Genomic DNA, 11616 nt, shown 5'->3' on the forward strand with positions numbered 1-11616 from the left:
TGTAAGGCGTTGATCACCTCAGCGTTACAATGAAAAAGAACTTGCAACCAAATAGACACACAATAAAGAACTCATGGGATATCATAAAATAGTTCTAACTTTGTTATATACTACTTACTACATCTGAAAATTACTCATTTGAATGATTACTCGACGATGTTCTTCAGTTTTATTCCAACAATTTCCTTTCAATAATCCATGTGAACCACTCAAATAAACTGAAAATGAATAACATAGATCGATATATCAAAAGTTCAAAGTTGAGACAGTAAAAATTATATCACCACAACACGTTACTAGCATTAATTGATACTGTAAATTTTATCACACTATCTAAAGCATGGTTCAAGTATTACGCAACCATCTTAATCTGCAAGCTACGAGACACTGACATTTGATGGTAACTTCAGATGCAGAAGCAAAGATATTTGAAATAAAAGCCTCACTTTTTTACACATTGGTTGAGTCAATGGCAGAAAAAGCAATCTTGCCTTGTAGTTACAGCTTAGCAATAGAAGCTATCTGCAGAAGAGAGATATGTTGAGTGTCAAGACATATACAATAAGACTAACTAGTTTTCTCAACACCCAGTGGAGAAGAATTGTCATAGTTAAATTACACAAACTAGAGAACAACAAACATATATCTCAAATCTAAAGTTAACTAAGGAATTCCATGTTTAAATGAAAGAGCAATTCCCTGTAGAACAACTAAAAAAAAAAAATACAAATAAGACTTAGAAAGACAGAAACAAATTACCATTCATATCCATCAACCTCATTCATGATGACAATCAAAAGTATTTGCATGCATAAAGGTTGTTTAAGCCCGTTCTTAAAGGAATATGTAACTCAGGAGAAACAACTTATTAGAAACGTTTGGAAAGTTCTACATTGCATGTGTTTCAGCTTCAATCAAAGAAAAGGCTACGACATAAAGTAAGATACACATTCAAACCGAATAATTAAAGCAGCTTACAACCATGGTATATAGAAAACTTCTGTTCCCATGTAGTCCAAATAAATCATTGAAAAGATATCCAGCCACATACAGATATTGATTATTAGGTCAAGTATTAGCATAAGATATAAATAATGTCACATAGCATATGGCTTTCAGATTCCAAACAAATGGAGAGGTACCAAGGAAGGAAAAGTTAATCGATTTTGATAATAGAAACTTGGTAAATATTCTCGAGCAATCATGATTATACATATATGACTGATTAAAAAAAAAAAAAAGAGCATAAACAGAGGGATGAAATGAACCTTTCGTTCATTCACGAAGCAGCTGACTGAAACTTCTGTAACATATCACAGTATGGAGTTTCCCTTATAAATCCCCACTGCCGACGCTGCATCTCAACACGACAATTCTGAGCAAGAATGTTAAAATAATCCCTCTCTATGTGCCGCTCAAGTGCCATACGATCCGGGCTATTAGGTGGATACTTTTCCTCAAAATTTGTTGATTTCACAAAAAAATTGACACCCTTTTGTGTGGTAAACTGGAATTCGTAAGGGTAGGAATGGGAAAGAGCATAGATAGGTTCTGAGGATGGCAAGAAGTTCAAAAGCAATATTAACAGCACGGGAAGCAATTGAATCAGAGTTCTAAGGCCACCACCTGAGCCCTGATCAGCTGTCCTATGTCCCATTCCAGTGCCAAAATTGAAAGTACGAAAATGTGTGGTTGTAGGCGCCATTCCACCGAAGAAAAAGTTTCTAAATATCTCCTCTGCATCAACATCACCCTCATAAAACCCATTAAATCCATTGGCACCATGTCTTGTAGTCCGTCTCTCATAAACTGGCTCATCAGACCCAACAACATCATACTTTTTCCGACTCTCCTCGTTACTTAGACACTGAAACGCTTTCGATACAGCCTTAAATGCTTCTTCAGCACCAGGAGCATTGTTTTTATCTGGATGAACCTTTAAAGACAACTTCCTATATGCCTTTCGAACATCCTCAGTACTACAACTCTTCTCCAATCCCAAAATCTCGTAATAATCCTTCTTCTTTTTAATTTTCCTCACAACCTCAATCTGCTCCTCTGTATAAATTGCCGATGTTGAAGATTCAGAAGACCTCGATGCAGGAACTCTACGGCGAACCGAAGGCTGATCAGACGGTTTAGATGAAGAGGTATCAGACGACCTATTCCCAGATTTGCCAGTATCACCATCTAAATCTTCACTAGAAACATTCTGAATTTCCGATAAGAGATCGTCAACGGAGAGCGTCGGATCAAGACGACGAGCTTTATTCACAAATTTTAGGGCACGGGTCCGATTCCCAGCTTCCAAAGATTCTTTCCCGATTTTCAAACATTTCAAAGCATCGTCTTTGTTCCCGTCCATCAGAAATAACGCAAAGACCTAACCGCAATTCCCTTCAAGAAGAAGGGGGGGAAACAATTACATTCCTAATCGGAGATTATCGATTACGATTGGGGAAAAGAGATTACATACATAACTGATCTACAGTTTGAAATTGGATGAGTACAAGAATCTAATCTATTGTGAGGAATTGAACTTACAGATGGTGCTGAAGAAGACGATTGAAAAACTGTGAAGATGTCGTCAATGTAACCGCATGGATGGCTCCGGATTGAGAAATCTAGGGATTGCAATTCTTCATGGAAGATGAAAATTTTGGGAAATTGAGACCGCTATTTAAGTCGAAGGACGCGTTTGGAACTGATGTAAAGTGGCGTTTTATAGCCCAACTTTCAGCTGAGAGTATAGAATATAAACTCCTACACCTCATATCACCAAATAAAAATGTTCTTTTAACTTCGTATTTAATTAAAACATTTTAATCGAATTTGAATATCAAAACGACCCTAGTTCAATTGATATCTGAGTGTATTCATAATCTTTATCTTTTATCCGTTTGGTAATCATATGTTTTTTTTATTTTAATTTTTAAAAATTAAATCTATTTCATTTCAATTTCTTGTCTATCTTTTTTAAATACAATAATTAAACAAAAACAAATTTTTAAAAGTTATGTTTTTTAGTTTTCAAATTTTGGTTTAGTTTTTTAAATTATTGATAAAAAATAGATAACTAGAGAAGAAATTTGACGTTGAAAGTAATGTTTGTAGACTTAATTTTAAAAAATAAAAGCTCAAAAGCCAAATCGATGTGAATAATTTGATTTAATTTTCACTCTAAAAATACTTTTTGAGTTACACCTATATTTCGTTTATGCCTGCCTAATTGGCTCTTTTCCCTAATTTGTAAATTTTTGGAATTAAACTCTATATTTAGATAAGTATGGCAATCTTAGTATGACAATCTTACTTTACTTGGGTTGTCTTATTTTTCTATTTTGGCAGAAAAGGAAAAATTTTTGTTCATGGATTTGGAAGAATACGTTTGTTTGATTCTCAAGGTTTTAAAATATATCATTCTAGTTGAGAAATAGGCATAGTATTAAATTTTTATCGCAATCATATTTTCACATTTTCATGAGTTTGATACCGATATGAGGGGTGAATGAATATTTCGGCATTTCTATTATATTGTAGAAAGATTCACAAAACATAGAAAAATAAGCAACAAAATGTTACTAATGTAAATAGAATATAAATAATAGACATATTAACTTGTCTGAAAATGAGGTTTTTGCATATTTGGCAAAATAATTTTAAAAATTAGGCCCATAGCCCAAACTTATTACTTTTGAAAAAATGGCATAAAACAAGCCAAGCCACGTGCTACCCTAGATACTCTTGATATACTACTAATATACATTTGATACATTTGATACCCTTGGTACACTTGATACATTTGAACTACTAGTATACACCCGATACACTTAAGACACTACTGATACACACTTGATAGACTATTTAGACACTTGATGTACTATTGATACACGTTAAAAATGACGAGTTATTTAAGTGTTTTAAATTGAAGGCTATTTACGTAAATAAAGACTTATGACAATCATGAAGTTAAATAGATCTTCTTTAATTAGATCTACTTTATGTTGGAAAGGGGAGGGGCTGCCGCTCAGAGAGGAAAGAGAGGAGAGAGAGAATCGTCCACTACCCTAATGCAATACACACACGATGACATTTTTTCCTACCAACTCTCCACTGTCATTGATCACCTTCACCACCTCCTCACCATCACCACCTTGGCCCACAATTGTCTCGTTCAACCTCTCCTTACCGAAGCTCTCAAAGGGAGCTTACTAGAATGAAAATGGAAATCGACAAGCAGTGGTACAACGAATCAGGTAACGGTGATTGGTCGTATGACTTGGAGATGGAACGTGAGAGTCAAAGAGACGGAGATGGAACGTGAGGGTGAGAGAGAAAACTGAGAAGGATTCTGTTGTGAAGATAAAAAGTTGTCATATCTACAAATGGAAAAAGTGTGTGACACGTTTTACATATGATATTTCCAAATTGCCACCCACTACAATTTCACTTTAAAGATTATAAAAGAAAATTATTTATTAATTTAAATTTATTTTTTTAATTTTTTTTCATAATTTTTCTAATATTGAGAAATGTCCTAAAACTTGCAGTTTGTAATCTTTTAACAAATTCAATTTTACAATAAAGATGTTATTGAGATTTCTTTCAATGAAGGTGTTATTGAATTTTTAAATTGCATTTATAAATTCATAAATCCAATAAACTAATCCTTGGTTATAACATGAATACTTGAATTTTATGTAGAGACATAAAAGTGTATCGTAAGTTTTAGTATATAGCCTAAATGGTCTATAAGTATATGGATAAGGTTGGGTACCTTATCCTGAAGACACTATGAATACAACCTACTTTGTATATTGATACAAATGATGTGATCCCAAAGTCGTTCATGTGGAAACATGCGAGTGGGGACATCCTATGCAAAAGATGTTTGCATAAGACCAGACCACAAAATAGTCACTTTTCTTTATAACGACCGTTTACTGTTAAAGCTGACTATTTCAATTCGATGACCTAAGATAACTCGATCTCAATCCTGAGCTAACTATGAACTCTTGTTTATTCGGGATTATCATTTAATCTACATGGGTGAGAGTGGCTCAACATCGCAGTCCAATAAACCTCCCATTTTAGGGGAAAGATCGAATAGATAACTGGGACATAATCCTGCAAGATGGAACTCATTCCTACCTATTTTAGGGTCCGCAGATAGGTTGTTCCCTTAAGTACTAATTCCTGGTCTTGAACAAAGGGGTCTCGGTCTCTCTATGGCTGAGAGGACTCGGTTTATTAGTAGAACCATAAATCAATTATTCATTAGAGGATCAATGGAGACTTAAGGAGCAAGATGTATTATAGGAGTAAAACGGTAATATTGACCTAGCTGTAAATACGAACGACCTGTGAGGATCAACTTACTGATTCTGGTTAAATCCAGTGGACAGAAATATATCTACAGTGAGGAGAGTGCAACTACTGAGCTATAGTAATATCTCTCGTAGTTAATGAATATTGATTTATTTGGTTTAAAGTGTTTAGCCAATTAATCTCAAATCGTTAGAGTTCATGATCTGTAGGTCCATTAGGTTTCTCTACTAACTCATAAAAGGATTAAACCTTATAATAACGTGTTAAGTGAATTTGAAATGTTCAAATACGATTTAGGGTTTGGATTGTTATATTTGATATAATTAAATGTTTAATTTACAAACTCAATGGGCATTAAACGGAATTGGAGAGTTGGAAATATTTAAATTTAATTTAAATATCAAGTACATGAATAATGATTCATGTGTGGATTAAGTATTTTGTTAATTTAATATTTGATATTAAATTAATTATTTAATTAAAATTGTTTAATTAATTATTTATTTATTTAAAATAAAGTTTTTTTAAAATAATTTTGAATTTGAAAATTTCAAATTAGGAAAATGGGTTTTTATATTTTTTTAATTTATTTTTATTTTAATGAAATTAATATTGAATTAAAAAAAACTAATTTTAAATTGGAAATGAGATTTTCCAATTTTTACCACCGAATCCACTAAATTAGTGGAGTTTCAACTTTCAAGTTTCAAGCTTCCCTTTAATGAAGTGTTGCATGATTTTATTGTATAAATAAAAAGCTAATCAAATAGGATTAGATTCATGCAACTGAAAATTCTGAAGAAACTATTGAAATTTTTCCTCTTCAAACCAACACTCAAAATTACACCAAAATTCTTCTCAATTTGAGTTTCACCACTCAATCAAGACACTTGTGGTGGTCTATTACTGAGATAGAAGAAGAATTTCGTGGTGAATTCGATCAATTTGGGAGAATCATCAAAGGTATTCACTTGAAACCCTAATATACTAACACCATGTACATACATGCTTATTAACTAAAATTGATATAATTAGAGTGCTTAGATCCTTTATTACTTCCGCATGTTGAATGTCAACTAATCTAAAAATATCTATGGATATTTATCGGTATTTGTATAAAATTTAGACCTCGATATTTTTGTGAACATCAACATTTTAAGTCTTGAAAATAGATAGTAACATAACATTTATTGTTATTAAGATTGTTTTTAAATATAGGAAAATGAGTCAACTTATTTACAAATATAACAAAATGTCATAGTCTATCCATAATAAATATTGATATAACAAAATATTACTATCTGTTTGCTATATTTAAAAATATTTTCAACAATTTTATCATTTTAAACAATTATCATTATTGATTATTATTAATGCTAAGTTGAAGATTTAATAATTTAAACAATACAGTTACTCTCTTCTTGAAAATATAATTAAAAAATATTATTGTCTCGTTCAATTTCTATTCAACTCATCCACTAATTTTAACAAAGCTTGCTAATTTCAATGGAAGTCTTTAACAAAATTAAGCATAATCAAAACTCACATGGCTTTTTATTGAAGTTTTATCAATGTTGTAGCGAACCTATATAAGTCATTTAACACATGAATTTTTGCACTAATCATTAAAGTATGACCGTCTTTTAGTTGGTAAAATTACACAGTTATTCAAATTTAAAGTAAAATAGGGCTATTTATGATAAAATTTGCACTGGTCATCAAAGTTCGAGGTTCAATTTGGAGAATGAAAAGATTGTTTATAAAAATCAATAAACAAATGCTTAAACTTATAATTTCAATAACAAATAACATTGCCTGAACAAGCAATACATTTAGACATTTATCTATCTGCAAAATAGTATATTTAAATTCATTATATAAAAATAGACATATAACAATACATGTATTATAAATAATTTAACATATTTATTATCTCACGTTATCATGATATTTATACGACTATTTGATATATTTCAAATTTTGTATAACAATACCTGAAATTTCCTCGATTGAGAAAACATTGCAATGCAAATCTTGTATTGTAACAAGTTTTTTCTGTTCTAAGAACTCTACAAATCATAAATCATCTTGTGTTATCATTTAAAGTTGGCTTGATCATAAATTATAGATTGAAGAAAGATTGCAATCCAATCTTGGTTTCAATGATTACATATATATCTTGCCAATCTTTCCCAATAGACAAAATGAGCATATTGTCAAGATTTGAATAACGAACAAGGTTCATTGATCCATGATAAAGCAAAAGTATTATTTGATCAGTACATCCAAATTCAAGCTCTAAAATTATTCAGAATCTACTCAATAACCTATAGCAACAAGTAAATCTGTAGTGAAAATGGAAAAATAAGCTCGAAACTAGAGCGACCTGGGGTAACTATTCAACTCCCATATTAGTTTCATGCAAACATTCTATGCAATTCTTTCCCAAAACGAGAAAAAAAAGGACCTGCAAAACAATTTCAAAGCTGTTTGGTTAGCAAATAGGTAGTTTTGAAGCATATGATTCAACCTTTTTCTTTACATCCAACTGGGAATTGTTGTAATCTAGTTACATGAGCAAAAGCAAGAACCAAGAATGATAAAGATAGTAATGTCAATGGAGTACTTAGGAATATTATTAGGTTATTGAGGGTATACTAGTAATTATTATCCTCCTACGAGTTTACTTGGGTGTAAACCAAACTCTAGTTTGTTTTAAATCGAATTGAATCTCTCCTCAAATGAGTGAGAGGTACTTTATTTATAGGGAAAATGTTTACACAAGAATAACAGCTAACATGTAACTAACTATTTTTAAACTCACTCTTATTCTAACTTGCTTACAAATGTTCTCAATACACCATCCTCCAAATTGATCAAGTAGATCACTTATTCGAAGAATTGGAAAGTGGTATTTCACAATGATTCGATTGATGGCTCTACTATCCACGCACATCCTCCAACTACCATCTTTTTTAGGAGTAAGAAGGATTAGCACCACACATGTGCTAAGGCTTGATTGAATGTGCCCCCTTTTCAATAATTCTTCAATATGTTGGTGGAGGATCTCATACTCCTTAAGACTCAACCTATAGTGATTGAGGAAGATGAGGGATTGTAGCACCCGAAACCATGTCAATATGGTGTTGAATGTCTTTGTTGTTTTTTGCATTTTGTCTTTTCAACAACTACAAGACCCAATAAATCTTTCTTTAACAAACATTTTGCAATGTATTTGAAGATTAAAATCTCCTTTGGGAGCAATCGACACCATTTGGAGAACACAAAACTCCTTATCACCTTCATCCGTGTCAATATAACTGGTTTCTTCCTCATTATCTTCATTGCATCCAGCCAACAAATTCTCTTCTTCATCTATATATCCTGCTGTTTTTTGTTGGGGATACTCATTAGACAAGTGCCCCACTTGGCCACACCTCAAACATTTTCCCAATGTAGGACAATTATAAAGATTTTGAACTTTCTATTTGTAAACAGCCTCCGTTTCCTTCTCTCCAACCTCTTCTTGCTTTTCTTTATCCTTTTCCATGAATGAAATTGGTGGAGTAGGATGGTCCAAGTTATTGTTTGCTCTTCTGCTTATAGAAGCATCCTAAAGAGCTTTTCTTGAAGTTTTCTTGGAGCGTAAATCATTCAACTCCTCTATTGTTTCAGCATAACAAATTGCATCATCCGAAAAGAAAGTGCTGTAATTTTACCTTCTCTTTGATGTCCACCCATAAGCCGCCAATGAATCTTGTAATTAGATGTTGTTCATTCTCCACCAAATTTGTTCTTGCTCCCAATCAGTGGAATTCTTCCACATAATTTGGCACTTGTCGAGGCCCTTGTCTACAATTTTGGTATCAATTGTAAAGGGTCTGCTCATAATTAGGAGGAAGGAATCTCTATTTCATCAACCGCTTCATTTTTTTCCACATTCGAATTGGCCTCTTGCCTTGCCATTGCCGATTGATCTCCAATTGATCCCAACAAGTGGAAGCTCCCCCTTTCAACTTGAAGGCTACCAAACGTACCTTTTTGTGATATGGCGTATTCATATAATCGAAAATTTTTTTGGTGTTCTTGATCCATTCGAGGAATGTATCGATATCACGCTTCCCATTGAAAGTCGGCAAGTCAATCTTCATTTTGTAATCATATCTGTCTCTGTACCTCTCTTCTCATCGCCTCCTTGGAGCATATAACTTTTATTCTTGATCATACACATTCGAAGCATCCCAATCTTGGAATTTTTGCTGCCATTCTTGCCTATTCAAACGTCTTCTTGGATCTTCTTGGAGCTGCATCTTTCTTGATGAATTTTTTAGTTGCCCAGCACCACGCTGACCTCTTTTTTCACATTCTTGTACGAATGGTTGAGTGTTCTCCCGATTTTGAGGTGTTGCTACCAACATCTTAACCCTACGAGTAAGGGCTTCCATACTTTCTTGAATGCTAGTCACCGTCCCGGATTCTTGGAGTCCTCTGATTCCACTTTTGGTGTAAACCAAACTCTAGTTTTTTTTAATCAAATTGAATTTCTGCTCAAATGAGTGAGAAGTGTTTTATTTATAGGGAAAATGCTTACACATGTGCTGAATAACAGCTAACTAACATGTAACTAACTATTTTTAAACTACCTCTTATTCTAACTTGCTTACAAATGTTTCTCAATATACCAGATCCTATAGAGAGTTAATATCCTACAAATTTTCTTGGTAATCAGGGGCCAAGCGGGATGACCCTTGAGATCAGTCAAGGTGTGCGTATGCTTGTCTGGACACTCATCGATATCACAAATAATAATAATAATTCTATTCTATTCTATTCTATTCTATTCTATTCTAGTTATATGGGTTCTATTAGATTAGATGAATGGCAAATGCATCCATGTTTACTTACTATGCCAGCAGGTAGAGTTATCTGTTGGGGTTGATGCCCTAAAATCTCGTGTCCTGTAGTTTGTAAACAGTTTGTACGAACGCTTGTGATGTATAATATATGATATTTTACTTCACTTCTTGATTTTACTCAGTTGTTTGTTTTATTTGTTTCACAACAAACCAATAAACCTAAAATCCTTAATTATCTGTATGTAACTTAAGCATGTATGTGGTAACATACAAGTGGATCATGTCTTGAGTGATAACCAAAATGGTCTGTAATATATGTGGAAGCAGAAATTCAATTTGATTAAAAAAAACTAGAGTTTGGTTTACACCAAAAGTGGAATCAGAGGACTCCAAGAATCCGGGACGGTGACTAGCATTCAAGAAACCTTATCCTGGTAATGCTACAGATGTGGCCCGCTTTGTGGAATGGTCACAAGTGTTGTGACTTGTCACAGATGGTATGATCTGACCATTCGTATAAGGGACATGCGAGTGGGGGCATCCTATACAAAGAGTTTGTATAAGACCTGACCATGAAGTGTTAATGTCTCGTTAATAACACCATTCATGACAGAGACTTCACTTCACTAGGATGACCATAGGTAACATGACCTCAATTTTGAGTGAGTTGGGAACTCCTGCCATTGAGGGCGGTCCTTTGATTTGCATGGGTGCGAGTGGCCAGGTCGTCGACTCAAACCTACCATTTTGGGGATTCGTCTGATTTGGGAGCTGAGAACTGGAATTCACTCCTTCCCCGAAAGTAGATAGATAACTCCTTTAAGGGCTGATTCCAGGGCTTGAACGATGTGGCGTCACACACCTTCTTTTGGCCCGAGAGGTGTTCACACTTAGTTGGACTATATTGTATTGTTCATTAGAGGAATGAGTGAAATGTAACTACAGGGGTAAAACGGTAAATTGATCCAACTGTACTTACGAGCATCTGTGAAGGGTCATTGTACTCATGATTGATTATATCTGATGGACACAGAAATATATCTGTGGTAAGAAAAGTTTAGTTGTTGGTCTTTAGTGGAATGTCTGGCAGTTAACGAATGATGGATCTCGTGGCTAAAGAGTTTAGTCAGCTACTCATGTACCGTTGGAGCTTCGAGCCACAGGTCCATAAGGTCCCCTTGGTAGCTTGGATAAAGTTGAGAATCAGTTTTGGGTCGGTTTGGTAATGTTCAAAATTGACAAGAGAAAGTTCGATTATATATGATATAATTGATCTGATTAATTATATATGATATAATTAACTAAATGTATGGAGATATGATCAAGTATTACCGGTGTGTACACATAGGACAAGGACTCATTACCCTCTTTCCTAGCAGAAACCCTGCTCTCAAAGAGAGTGCTAACAAAGACCTTGAAAGGGCTTTCCATC

At 33.6% G+C, this 11616-nt stretch overlaps 1 pseudogene across 3 annotated transcripts; it reads right to left on the reverse strand.

The window, feature by feature from the left end:
* Positions 1 to 214: 214 nt before the first annotated feature.
* Positions 215 to 2724, reverse strand: LOC120071863 (chaperone protein dnaJ 49 pseudogene; annotated as a pseudogene). 3 transcript variants are annotated; one of them, XR_016526075.1, is made up of 3 exons: positions 2545 to 2724; positions 1269 to 2383; positions 215 to 522 (listed from the first exon to the last, which is right to left on the reverse strand). The product of XR_016526075.1 is annotated as a chaperone protein dnaJ 49 pseudogene, transcript variant X3 (transcript). The 3 variants fall into 3 exon arrangements; XR_016526074.1 differs by having other exon boundaries at positions 1269 to 2430; XR_016526073.1 differs by having other exon boundaries at positions 1269 to 2397; positions 2545 to 2722.
* Between the last annotated feature and the right edge of the window lie 8892 nt (positions 2725 to 11616).

This window comes from Benincasa hispida, unplaced genomic scaffold (assembly GCF_027475165.1).
Source record: "Benincasa hispida cultivar pf3 unplaced genomic scaffold, pf3_genome.v1.1 HicScf1398, whole genome shotgun sequence".
Classification (NCBI taxonomy): Eukaryota; Viridiplantae; Streptophyta; class Magnoliopsida; order Cucurbitales; family Cucurbitaceae; genus Benincasa; species Benincasa hispida.